Here is a 15,341-nt window from a genome sequence, read left to right on the forward strand (position 1 = left end):
CAATGAACCCAAATACAAGGCATAAGAACTCACCCATTGAGCAAAGCAAAACAAAACAAAACAAAATAAACAAACAAAAAAACAATTCAAAACACGAAGGTAGTTAAGGGACTTACGATACAACATAAAGTAGAATAACATCTGCATTATAAGAGTACCAGAAGGAAAAGAGAGGGAAAAAGGGGCAGAACAATTTTTTGAAAAAAGAATAGCTAAAAACTTCCCTAACTAGAGGAAGGTAAAATATGTACAGATCTAAGATTCCTAGAGTGTTCCAAATAAGAAAACCCCAAAGGAAACCACAACAAGATACATTAAAATTGAGTGTTAAGAGGTAAAAACAAGGAGAAAATCTTAAGTGTAGCAAGAGAAGAACTAGTTACATAGAAGGGAATCTTTGTAGGACTAACATCAGATTTACAGAAGAAATTTTGCTAACCAGAGGATGTGGCATGACATATATTCAAAGCATTTAAATGAAAAAAAATCCAACAAAGAAAAACATGGATAGTATTCAGAATCAAAGGACAATATCCCAGTTAAGAGAGTTCATTACATTTAAACCAGCCTTAGAAGATATGTTAAAGAAATTTCTTTAAGCTGAAATGAAAAGGCAATAATTAGTAACAAAACATGAAAATATAAATCTCATTGTAAAAGATACACACATTGTATATTAATTCTAGTAAAAAGTTAAAAGAGAAAATTAGTAAAAAAGTCTGGAATTCAAATCATTATTTAAAGGATATACAAAATAAAAAGATGTAAAACAAAACATATGGATGAGAGTAAAGTATAAAATTTTGGAATGCATTCAAACTTAACTTGTTATCAACTTAAAATAGACTATTATACATATAAGTTGTAGTATGTAAGCCTCACCACCAATTAAAATCTTATAGTAGATACACAAAACATAATGAGAAAGAAATCTAATTGTATCACTAAAGAAAGTAAACTACAAAGGAAGAGAGTAAGGGAAGAAAAAAGAAATTAAAAAAGAGAAACAACAAAACAGTCAGAAAACCATTACCAAGATAGCAAAAAGTACATATCTATCAATAATTACTTTTAATGTAAATAAACTAAGTTAAGCAAAGTACATGGATAATTGAATAATATAAAAAATCTGTAAGAGACTCACTTCAGATATTAGAACACACACAGACTGAAGTGAAGGAATGGGAAAATATTCCATGTAAACAGAAACAAAAGAAAGCTGAGGTAGTTCTATTTATTTCAGATAAAGATGTACATTAAAAATGATTGTAGTAAGAGAATTAAAGAGAGAAATAGAAAACAAAACAATAATAGTAGGAGACTTTAAGACCCAAATTACTTCAATGGACAGATACACTAGACAGAAAATCAATAAGGCAATTAGATAACCTAAACTAGGAATTCCTAAACTAGGAAGCAACCACAGGATAAGAAATGAGAAAAAATCAACTACATCAAGACCAAACAACATGCTAATAAAAACCAAGGGGTCAACAAGGAAATCCCAAGGGAAATTTAAAAATGCCTTGAGACAAATAACAATGAAAACACAATCATACAAAATCTATGGGATACCACAAAAGCAGTTATTAGAGGGAAGTTCATAGTGATACAGGCCTTCCTCAAAAAGAAAAAAAAAGAGAGAAAAATCTCAAATAAACAACCTAAACTACCACCTAAAAGAATCAGAAGAACAACAAACAAAACTTAAATCAGCAGAAGGAAGGAAATCATAAAGATCAGAGGAGAAATCAATAAAATAGAGATTAAAAAATAATAGAAAAAATAAAACCAAGAGCTAGTTCTTTGAAAAAGTAAACAAAATTGACAAACCTCTGGTCAGACTCACCAAGAAGAAAAGAGAGAGAACCCAAATAAACAAAATAAGGAAAAAAGAAATCTCAACAGAAACACACACACAGGGGGAAGGATCAAGATGGCAGAGGACTAAGACATTGTGCTCACTTTTTCCCACAAACACATCTACATATAGAATGATTCACACTGAATATCTACTGAATGATGGCAGGAGAATTTAAACCTCTATAAAGAGCAAGAAACCCTTCACATAACTGGGTAGAACCAAAAAGATAGAGAGAGAGAGAAAATGAATCAGAATGGAACTACCATTCCTGAGAGGGAGCCATGAAAGAGAAAATGAACATACACTCTGGGAAGCCACCTACCTTACTGGGAGATCAGCTAAGAGAGAGGAACCTCAAAGTTGCTGAGAAAAGCACAGCAGCTAGACTGAGGAGGGTACAGTAGCTGGACTGAGGAGGGCTGCACCACTGCCCCAGACAGCACAACTGGAGACACTTGGGCAAGGGTTAGGCACTGAGACTTAGGCTCTAAAGGTCATTCCCAGGGAAATAACTAGGATTGGATGTGTGAAGACAGCCTGAGGGGTATGGAGTGGTGTGCCACAGTTTGGGGAGAAAATGCCACAGCTGAACCTGGGAGGAGATCTGGGCCCACGGGAGAAGTAATGTGCCATTCTCAGGAGGGCAAGAGGAGGAGGGGTGGACTGCCATAAGAATCTCCCTGCACACTCACGTGCCCTCAGAGTTTGGGACGTCTCTGGCACAGGCTACAGGTGGTAGGAGGCCACTTGCTCAGGCTAGAGTAGAAGAGGTGCTTCTTGTGCAGGCTATGGGTGTCCAGGCACCTCTTTTGTGGCCTAAGGGCAGTGGGGGGCTAAGTGTAACAAAGTGCCTCTTGTGTGATCTGCAAGCAGCAGGGACAGACCATAGCAGTTATCTCAGAAACCAGAGAAATGTATGGCTTGCCACAACTAGGGATCTGTTAGCAGACTCCACCCCACCTGCAGGCCCATTCACCTCAGATGTCAACAAAAAAGAGGGTACTGCAACAAAGCACCACCTGTTATTGCTCTCATTGCCCTGGAAACAGACCTGCTCTGCTGCTGCCATTGACAAACACTCTGGGAAGTGCCCACACATGCTTGATCAGTGTCACATCTCTAGACCCTGCAACCAGAAACAGCCTGTGCAGCACCTTCTGCATGGGCTAAGTGGGATGGGATGGTTCTTGCATGGTCTACAGGTGGTGGGGGCAAACCAACATAGTTATCTCTGACTCCAGAGGTGGATGTGGCTTGTCGCCTCTACGGGTATGTGAACAGGCATTATTTATGGCCCCAATCACTTCAGAGGGCACCACAGAAGAGGTCAATGCAATGAAACACCATATGTTGTTGCTCTCACTCTCATGGGAACTCCATGCTGCTGCCACTGCCAAATGATCTGGGAACCACTTAAATCTGCCTGAGGCTCATTACCACTTCCCAGGGCCCTGCAACTAGGAGTAGCCTGTGTCACCTCCTGCAGGTCCTTTTTACTGTCAAGAGCCCAGCAACCAGGCACCTACTACTAGCCCTAACGATTGCCTCCTTCTCCCTGGAAACACAGCACACTGGGGATAACAGCCTGCTCACACCAAAGAAAAAGACAGCAAATATCCAAACTCCCACACCAAAAATAAAGAGGAAGTCCCCACAAAATAAAAAATTGCACTCTTTCAGAGAAATAGCCCTCCAAGACTACAGTTTGGTTTTCCTAAACACAGAAAAAGAAAAATATTAGTGAAATGAAGAAGCTCAGGAACCATCCCCTTTAAAGAACAGGAGAATTAACCTGAAGCAGCAAACAATGAAACAGACCTCTGCAGTCTGATAGACACTGAGTTCAAAAGGGAGATAGTAAAAATACTGCAAGAATAAAGGGTGAATATGAAGGAATTAAGAGCAGATATAAAGAGTAATGCAGATTACTTTACAAAGAAACTAGAAAATATAAGGAAGAACAAAGAAAAATTAGAAAATTCATTTTCAGACATGCATCTGAGCTAAAGGCACTAGAGAGCAGAATGAAAAATGCAGAGGAATGAATTAGTGACTTGTATAATAGAATAAAGAAATCACCCAATCTGGACAACAGACATAAAACCAAATGAAAAACACATAAAAGCAATATAAGAGATCTATGGCATAATATATAGTAGGCCAAATTATGCATAGTAAGAATTCCAGAAGGAGAAGGAAAAGAAAATGAGATTGAAAATATATTTGTAGAAATTATGGCTGAAAACTTTCCAAAAGTAAACATATCAAGATACAGGAAACACAGAGGGCTCCAAACAAGTTGATCCCAAACAGGACCACACCAAGACATATAATAAAAATGGCAAAAGTTAAAGATAAAGAGAGGATTCTAAAGACAGCAAGAGAAACACAAAGCATTAATAATAAGGAACCCTCATAAGGTTATCAGCTGAATTCTCTACAGAAACACTACCAGCCAGAAGAGAATGACAAGATATATTCCAAGTTCTAAAAGTGAAAACTTTGCAGCCTATAATACTCTACCCAGAAAGAATATCATTTAAAGTAGAAGGAGTAATAAAGAATTTCTCCAACAAACCAAAGCTAAAAGAGTAGAGCAATACTAAACCCATTCTAAAAGAAATAGTGAAAGGTCATACCTAAATTAAAAAAATAATTAAGAAATTGGATGGAGAAAAACACAAGAAAGCAATTACTTAAATAAGCAAATATACAGACTTAAAGGGAAAAAAAAACCTACAGTAAAAGTGACGATAAACAGAAGGATTGGCAAAAGGACTAAGAAGATGTTTAAAAAGAATTTCAAAGTCATGGAAAGTGGGGAAGGAAATTAAGCAAACATATACTCTTCTTTTTAAATAATGTGTTTGAACCTATATGGTTATCAGGCTAAAGCAACCAGATATAGGAAAGTGTTACCATACTTAAAAAAAGGTCAAGCACAAATCAAAACAAAATATTACATTCACAAAAAGTAAAAAGAAAAGTACATGAGCATACAATAAGTGGAAATCATTCAACCCAAAAAAGAAAGGAACAAAGGGGAAACATAGAATCAACTGTAAAACAATATTTAAAATGGCAATATTTATCAATAATTGCCTAAAATGTCAATGGACTGAATGCTCCAATAAAGATACAAAGTGGCAGATTTTATAAAAAAACAAGAACCTGCACTATGCTGTCTATAAGAGACTCACCTTAGAGCAAAGACACGTATAGATCGAAAGTGAGGGTATGGGAAAAGATATTTCATGCCAATTGAAAAGATGGGAAAGCAGGAGTTGCAGTACTCATATCAGACAATATTGTCTTTAAAATAATGACCATAAAGAAATGCAAAGAAGAACAATATTTAATGATAAAAGGATCCATTCAAGAAGAGGATATTACAATCATCAATATATATGCCCCTAATATAGGAACACCCACATACATCCAACTAATACTAGCAGACGTAAAAGGAGAAACTGATGAGATTACAAAAATAGTAGGAGACTTTTACACCCACCCACATTAATGGACAGATCCTCTAGACAGAAAATCAATAAGGCAACAGAGATCCTAAATGACAAAGTAGAAAAGTTAGACAATTGATATTTCATATACCAAAAAAATCAGAATATACATTATTTTCAGGTGGAAATATTTTCAATGATTGACCACATACTGGGGCAAAAATTAACCTCAAGAGATTTAAGAATATAGAAGTTATTTCAAGTATCAGAATGGCATGAAACTAGAAATCAACCACAGGAAAAGAAACAAGAGAAAAAAACAAACTGACTACAGGGAGACTAAAAAAACATGCTGTTAAAAAAAGAGTCAATGAGGAAATCAAGAAGAAAATTTTTAAAATATCTTGAGACGAATGATAATAAAGACACAACCTGGAGTTCCTGTCATGGCTCAGTGGTTAGCCAATCCAACTAAGAACCATAAGGTTGCAGGTTTGATCCCTGGCCTTGGACAGTGGGTTAAGTATCCGGCGTTGCTGTGAGCTGTGATGTAGGTCGCAGATGCAGCTTGGATCTTGTGTTGCTGTGGCTCTGGCATAGGCTGGCGGCTACAGCTCTGATTTGACCCCTAGCCTGGGAACCTCTATATGCCATGAGAGTGGCCCAAGTAATGGTAAAAAGATAAAAAAAAAGGCACTACCATTCAAAATCTCTGGGATGCAGCAAAAGCAGTGTTAGAGGGAAATTGATAGTGATACATGCCTTCCTTAAAAAAGAAGTAAAATCTCAAATCACCAACTTAACTCACCCACTAATTGAATTAGAAAACGAACAAACAAAACTGAAAGTCAGCAGAAAGATGGATATCATAAAGATCAGAGAGGAAATCAATAAGATATAGATTCATAAAACAATAGAGAAAAAATAATAAAACCAAGAGCTGGTTCTTTGAAAAGGTGAATAAAATTAAAAAACTTATGGCCAATGTTCTCTTCTAGGAGTTTGATGGTGTCCTGTCGTATATGTAAGTCTTTCAGCCATTTGGAGTTTATTTTTGTGCATGGTGTGAGGGTGTGTTCTAGTTTCATTGCTTTGCATGCAGCTGTCCAGGTTTCTCAGCAGTGCTTGCTGAATAGACCTTCTTTTTCCCATTTGATGTTCTTGCCTCCCTTGTCAAAGATTAGTGGACCCTAGGTGTCAGGGTTTATTTCCGGGTTCTCTATTGTGTTCCATTGGTCTGTCTGTCTGTTTTGATACCAGTGCCACACTGTTTTGATGACTGTGGCTTTGTAGTATTTCTTGAAGTCTGGGAGAGTGATGCCTCCTGCTTGGTTTTTGTTTCTCAGGATTTCTTTGGTGATTCTGGGTCTTTTGTTGTTCCATATAAATGTTTGGATTGTTTGTTCTAGTTCTGTGAAAAATGTCAAAAAAAAACACTCTGTGACATCAACATCATGAATATTTTCTCAGGTCAGTCTCCCAAAGCAATAGAAATTAGAGCAAAAATAAACCCATGGGACCTCATCAAACTGAAAAGCTTTTGCACAGCCAAGGAAACCCAAAAGAAAACAAAAAGACAACTTACAGAATGGGAGAAAACAGTTTCAAATGATGCAACCGACAAGGGCTTAATCTCTAGACTATATAAGCAACTTATACAACCCAACAGCAAAAAAGCCAATCAATCAATGGAAAAATGGGCAAAAGACCTGAATAGACATTTCTCCAAGGAAGATATACAGATGGCCAGCAAACACATGAAAAAATGCTCAACATCCCTGATGATTAGAGAAATGCAAATCAAAACTACCATGAGATATCACCTCACACCAGTCAGAATGGCCGTCATTAATAAATCCACAAATAACAAGTGCTGGAGGGGCTGTGGAGAAAAGGCAACCCTCCTGCACTGTTGGTGGGAATGTAAGCTGGTACAGCCACTATGGAGAACAGTTTGGAGATACCTTAGAAATCTATCCATAGAACTTCCATATGACCCTGCAATCCCACTCTTGGGCATCTATCCGGACAAAACTCTCCTTAAAAGAGACACGTGCACCCGCATGTTCATTGCAGCCCTATTCACAATAGCCAGGACATGGAAACAACCCAAATGTCCATCAACAGATGCTTGGATTAGGAAGAGGTGGTATATATACACAATGGAATACTACTCAGCCATAAAGAAGAATGACATAATGCCATTTGCAGCAACATGGATGGAGCTAGAGAATCTCATACTGAGTGAAATGAGCCAGAAAGACAAAGACAAATACCCTATGATATCACTTATAACTGGAATCTAATATCCAGCACAAATGAACATCTCCTCAGAAAACAAAATCATGGACTTGGAGAAAAGACTTCTGGCTGCCTGATGGGAGAGGGAGAGAGTGGGAGGGATCGGGAGCTTGGGCTTATCAGAAACAACTTAGAATAGATTTACAAGGAGATCCTGCTGAGTAGCATTGAGACCTTTGTCTAGATACTCATGTTGCAACAGAAGAAAGGGTGGGGGAAAAAATGTAATTGTAATGTATACATGTAAGGATAACCTGACCCCCTTGCTGTACAGTGGGAAAATAAAAAAAAATTATCAAAAAAATAAAAAATAAAAAATTTATGGCCAGACACACAAGGAAAAGGAGAGGAAAAAACCCAAAAAAACAAAATAAGAAATCAAAAATGAGAAATCTCACTGGATTTTTCAAAATACAAAAAGCTTAAAATACAAGACCTTTTAAAATTTCATCCCCAAAAATGAAACACCTGGGAATACACCTAACCAAGAAGGTAAACGACTTACATGCTGACAACCATAAAACATTAATCAAGGAAATTAAAGAAGATGTAAAGAAATGGAAAGATATTCCATGCTCCTGGGTTGGAAAAAGTAATATTGTAAAAATGGCCATACTCCCCAAAGCAATCTACAGTTCCAATGCAATCCCTATCAAATTACCCATGACATTTTTCACAGAACTAGAACAAACAATCCAAACATTTATATGGAACAACAAAAGACCCAGAATTGCCAAAGAAATCCTGATGAACAAAAACTAAGCAGGAGGCATAACTCTCCCAGACTTCAGGCAATATTACAAAGCCACCTCATCAAGACAGTGTGATGCTGGTACCAAAACAGACATACAGAACAATGAAACAGAATAGAGAACCCAGAAACAAACCCTATGGTCAATTAATCTTTGACCAAGGAGGCAAGAACATAAAATGGGGAAATGACAGTCTTTTCAGCAAGTGATGCCTGGAAACTTGGACAGCTGCATGTAAATCAGTGAATCTAGAACACACCCTCACACCATGTACAAAAATAAACTCAAAATTACTTAAAGACTTAAACATAAGACAAGACACTATCAAACTCCTAGAATAGAACATAGGCAAAACATTCTCTGACATCAACCTGACAAATGTTTTCTCAGGTCAGTCTTCCAAAGCAATAGAAATAAAAGCAAAAATAACCCAATGGGACCTAATCAAACTGACAAGCTTTTGCACAGCAAAGGAAACCAAAAAGAAACCAAAAAGACAACTTACAGAATGGGAGAAAATCATTTCAAATGATGAAACTGACAAGGGCATAGTCTCTAAAATATACAAGCAACTTATACAACTGAACAGCAAAAATGTGGTATCGATTGGGAGCCTGAGGTTAATAGATGCAAACTAATGCCTTTGGAATGGATTGGCAATGAGATCCTCTGTGTAGCCCTGGGAACTCTGTCTAGTCACTTATGATATAGCATGATAATATGAGAAAAAATGTATACATGTATGTGTAACTGGGTTACCATGCTGTACAGTAGAAAATTGATAGAACACTGTAAAGCAGATATATTGGATAATAAATAAAAATCACTATAAAAAACCATAAGAGAATATTATTAACAATTTTCTACCAAAATTTTTTACAACCTATAAGAAATGGACAACTTTCTAGAGACTTACAGTCTGCCAAACAGAATCAAGAAGAAATAGATCAACGGAACAGGTCAATCATTGGAAATGAAATTGAATATATAATAAAAGCATATCCTACCGCAAAAGTCCAGAACCAGATGGCTTCACAGGCAAATTCTACCAAATATTCAAATAAGAAATTATACCCAACCTTCTTAAAATTTTCCAAAATGTTGAAAAAGAACACTCCCAAAGACATTCTATGAAGCCATCATCATGCTAACATCAAAACCAAAGATACTACCAAAATAGAAAATTGCAGGACAATAATTTTGATAATTGGAGACACAAAAATTCTCAACAAAATTTTTGCCAACAGAATCCAACAACATATAAAAAAGTTAATACTCCATGACCAAATGGGACTCATTCACAGTTCACGGGTTCATCATATGCAAATCAATCAAGATCATACACCATATTAACAAAAGAAAATTCAAAAACCACGTGATCATCTCAATAGATGCAGAAAAAGCATTTGACAAAGTCCAACATCCATTCATCATAAAAACTCTTAGGAAAATGGGTATAGATAGAGCATAATCTAACATAATAAAAGCTATTTATGACAAACCCATAGCTAATATAATACTCAATGGAGAAAAGCTGAAAGCCTTCCCATTAAAATCTGGAAGAAGCAAGGGTACACACTCTCACCACTTTTTTATTCAACTTAGTATTGGTAGTCCTAGCCACAGCGATTAGACAAAGAAAATAAATAAATTATATCCAAATTGTAACAGAATAGGTAAATTTTCACTGTATGCAGATGACATTATACTATATGTAGAAAAATCTAAGGACTCCACACAAAAACTACTAGAATGGATCACTGAATTCAGCAAAGTAGCAGGATACAAATTTAACATTCAGAAATTGGTTGCATTTCTGCATACTAAAAATGAAATATTAGAAAAGGAATACAAAACATTTTACCTTTCAAAATACCACCCCTCAAAATTAAATACGTAAGAATAAACTGACCAAGGAGGTGAAACACTTATATGCTGAGAAATATAAAACATTATTCAAGGAAATTAAAAATGATTCATAGAAATGAAAAGGTATTCCATGCTCCTGAGTTGGAAGAATTAATATTGTTAAAATAGCCATACTACCCAAAGCAATCTACAGATTCCCTGCAATCCCTATCACATTGCCTATGACACTTTTCACAGTACTAGAACAAACAATCCAAAAATTTACATGGAACCATAGTAGACCCAGAATTACTAAAGCAATCCTGACAAACAAAATCCAAGCAGGAGACACAACTTGCCTGTGTTTCAGGCTATATTACAAAGCCACGATGATCAGGACAGTGTGGTGTTGGTACCGAAACAGACATACAGACCAATGAAACAAAATAGAAAACCCATAAACTGGAGTTCCCCTCGTGGCACAGTGGTTAACGAATTGAACTAGAAACCATGAGGTTTCGGGTTCAATCCTTGGCCTTGCTCAGTGGGTTAAGGATCCAGCATTGTCATGAGCTGTGGTGTAGGTCGCAGACACAGCTCAGATCCCTCGTTGCTGTGGCTCTGGTGTAGGCCAGTGGATACAGCTCTGATTATACCCCTAACCTGGGAATTTCCACATGCTGTGGGAGAAGCCCTAGAGAAGGCAAAAAAAAGAAAGAAAGAAAGAAAGAAAGAAAACCCAGAAATTAAACCAGAAATCTACAGTCAATTAGACTTCAACAAAGGAGGCAAGAACATAAAATGGAAAAAGAGAGTCTTTTCAGCAAGATGTGCTGGGAAAACTGGACAGCTGCATGTAAATCAATGAAACTAGAACACCCCCTCATGCCATGCAAAAAAAAATAAACTCAAAATGACTTAAAGGCTTAAATGTAAGACAAGACACCATCAAACTCCTAGAAGAGAACATAGACAAAATATTCTCTGACATCAACCATACAAATGTTTTTAGGTCAGTATCTCAAGGTGACAGAAATAAAAGCAAAAATAACCCAATGGGACCTAATCAAACTGACAAGCATTTGCACAGCAAAACCGTAAAAAAAAGACAGCCTACGGAATGAGTGAAAATAGTCTCAAATGATGCAATTGACAAGGGCTTAATCTCTAAAATATACAAACAACTCAAAAAAAAACCACCCAATTGAAAAATGGGCAAAAGACCTGAATAGGCATTTCTCCAAAGCAGATAAATAGCTGGTCAAGAAGAACATGAAAAAATGCTCAACATCATTGATTATTAAATCAAAACTACCATGAGATACCACCTCACACCAGTCAGAATGGCCATCATTAATAAGTCCACAATTAACAAATGCTGGAGAGGGTGTCGAGAAAAGAGGACCCTCCTACACCGTTTTTCGAACTGTAAATTGGTAAAAACCATTATGGAAAATAGTATGGAGGTACCTCAGAAAACTAAATATAGAACTATCATATTATCCAGCAATCCCACTCTTGGGCATATATTTGGACAAAACATTCCTTGAAAAAGTTACATGCACCTGTATGTTTATTGCAGCACTATTCACAATAGCCAAGACATGGAAACGACCTAAAGGTCCACTGATAGATGAATGGATTAAGAATACGTGGTATATATACACAATGGGATACTACTCAGCCATAAAAAACAACAAAATAATGGCATTTGCAGCAACATGGATAGAACTAGAGACTCTCATACTGAGTGAAGTAAGTCAGAAAGAGAAAGACAAATACTATATGATATCGCTTATAGCTGGAGTCTAATATATGTCACAAAAGAACCTTTCCACAGAAAAGAAACTCATGGACTTGGAGAAGAGATTCATTGTTGCCAAAGGGAAGAGGGAGCAAGTTGAATGGCCTGGAATTCTGTTTTTTTTTTTTTTGCTATTTCTTGGGCCGCTCCTGCGGCATATGGAGGTTCCCAGGCTAGGAGTTGAATCGGAGCTGCAGCCACCGGCCTATGCCAGAGCCACAGCAACCCTGGATCCGAGCCGTGTCTGCAACCTACACCACAGCTCATGGCAACGCCGGATCCTTAACCCACTGAGCAAGGGCAGGGACCGAACCCGCAACCTCATGGTTCCTAGTCGGATTCGTTAACCATTGCGCCACGACGGGAACTCCTGGAATTCTGGTTTTAACAGATGTAAACTATTGCCTTTGGAGAGCATAAGCAATGAGATCCTGCTGTATAGCACTGGGAATTATATCTAGTCATTTGTGATGGAGCATGATCCAGATAACATAAGAAAAATATGTATGTGTGACTAGGTCACTTTTCTGTACAGTAGAAATTGACAGAGCACTGTAAACCAATTATAATGGAGAAATATAAATCATTAACAAAAAAATAAAAAATAAACAATTGAATGGAATTAATAAAAACAAAACTAACCTAAAAATAGAATAAAAATCAAAACACACACTCAAAAACATAAGGGAATATTATGAACTATTATATATACCAACACATTTAACAACCTAGAAGAAATGGGCAATTTTTAGAAACATAAAACTGATAAAACTGAATCAAGAAATATATAATTTAAACAGACTGATCAGTAGAGGAGAAATTGAATATGATATAAAAATAATATTAAAAATACTCCCTACATACAAAAGTCCAGGACCACATTGTTTTACATGTGAATTCTACCAACAAAACACAGAAAATCTTTTTCCAAGCCCTCTTGAACTCTTTCAAAATATTAAATAAGGAACACTCTCAGGGATCTCCTATGAAGCCACCATCACCCTAATACCAAAACAAGACAAAGATACTACCAAAAAATAAAATTATATGCTAATATATTTTATTAATATTGATGCAAAAATTCTCAACAAAATTTTAGCAACCAAATCCAACAACACATAAAAATATCATATACCATGATGAGGTGGGATTCATCCTAATTTCCCATGGATGTTTCAACCAATGCAAATCAGTCAATTTAACACACCACATTAACAAAAGAAAAGTAAAAAAACTACATGATCATCTAAATAGCTGCAGAAAAGCAATTGCCAAAATTCGAAATTCATTCATGCTAAAAACACCTACTAAAGTGGTGATAGAGGGGATATATCTCAACATAATAAAAGCCACTTGTGACAAACCCACAGCCAATATAATACTCAGTGAAGATGAACTGAAAATTTTCCTGTTGAAATTTGAAGCAAGACAAGGATCACAATTCACACCAGTTTTATTCAACATAGTAATGGAATTCCTGGTCACAGAAATCAGACAAGAGAAATAAATTAAAGGTATCCAATTTGTAAGAGAAGTAAAATTGAAATTATGTATAGAGAATATGATACTGTTACATAAAACCATGAGGACTACACACAAAAACTGCTCAATCTGATAGTTAAATTCAGCAATGTAGCAGGATACAAAACCAACATTAAGAAATTGGTCACATTTTTGTATAGTAACAATGAAATAATTGAAAGGGAACATTAAAAATATGTTTTAAAATTGAACAAAAATAAAATAAAATAAAATTCCTATGAATAAAAGTGACAAAGGAGGTGAAAGACTTATATGCTGAGAGATAAAAAACATTAATAAATGATATTAAAGAGGACTGCAAGAAATGGCAAGATACCCTATGCTACTGGATTGGAAGAATTAATATTCTTAAAATGACCATACTACCCAAAGCAATCTACAGATTTAATGTCATCTCTATCAAATTACCTATGACATTTTTCACATAACTAAAAATAATCTAAATATTTATATGGAACCATAAAAAACAGAATTTCCTTAGCAATCCTGAGGAAAGTAAAACCTAGCAGGAGGCATAACTCTCCAAGACTTCAGAAAATATTACAAAGCTGCAGCAATCAAAACAGGGGGTACTGTACAAAAATACACATATGGATCAATGCAACAGAATAGACAGCGCAGAAATAAACCCAGACATCTATGGTCAATTAATTTTTGACAAACAAGAACATAAAATGTGAAATGTGTCTTTAGCAAATGGTGCAGAGAAAGGTTGGTAGCTGCATGTAAATCAATGAAACTAGAACATACCCTCACTGAATGCTCAAAAATAAACTCAAAATGGCTTAGAGAATTAAACCTAATATATAACACCATAAAACTCCTAAGCAAAGAGAACATAGGCAAAACATTCTCTGATATTAGCCATGCAAATGTTACCTTTGTTCAGTCTCCCAAGGTAATTGCAATAGAAACAAAAATAAACAAATGGGAACTAATCAAACTTACAAGGTTTTTCTCAGCAAAGAAAACTGTACCAAAAAAAATAAATAAATTACTGAATAGACAAACTACATAATGGAAAAAATGTAAACAATGTAACCAACAAGGGCTTAAACTCCAAAGTATACAAATAATTCATAAAACTCAACAACTACAAAAACAAAACCCAATTAATATACATTTCTCCAAAGAGACATGTAGATAGATAGCCAGTAGGCTCATGACAAGATGTTCAAAATCACTTATTTTTAGAGAAATGCAAATCAAATTTGCCATGAGGTACTACCTCACACTGGTCAGAATGGTAATCAGTAGTAAGTCTACAAATAAATTCTAGAGAGGTTGTGGAGAAAACAGAACACTCCTGAACTATTGATGGGAATGTAAATTAGTACAACCACTATGGAAAATAGCATGGAGGTTCCTCAGAAAACTAAATATAAAACTATCATGTGATCCAGCAATCCCACTCGTGGGTAAATATTCAGCCAAAGCTAATTTAAAAAGACACATGCCCCCTATATTCATTGCAGCACTACTCACAATAGCCAAGACATGGAAACAACCTAAATGTCCATTACAGATAAATGGATAAAGAATATGTGGTACACATATACAATGGAATACTATTCAGCCATAAAAAATACAAAATAAAGCTATTTGCAGCAACATGAATGCAACTAGATATTCTCACACCAAGTCAGAAAAAGTACAAATACCACATGATATCAATTACATGTATAATCTAAGATATAACACAAATGAACCTATCTACAAAACTTATACCTACTCATAGACATGGAGAACAGACTTGTGATTGCCAAGGGGAG

The sequence above is a fragment of the Phacochoerus africanus genome, chromosome X (assembly GCF_016906955.1).
Source record: "Phacochoerus africanus isolate WHEZ1 chromosome X, ROS_Pafr_v1, whole genome shotgun sequence".
NCBI lineage: Eukaryota > Metazoa > Chordata > Mammalia > Artiodactyla > Suidae > Phacochoerus > Phacochoerus africanus.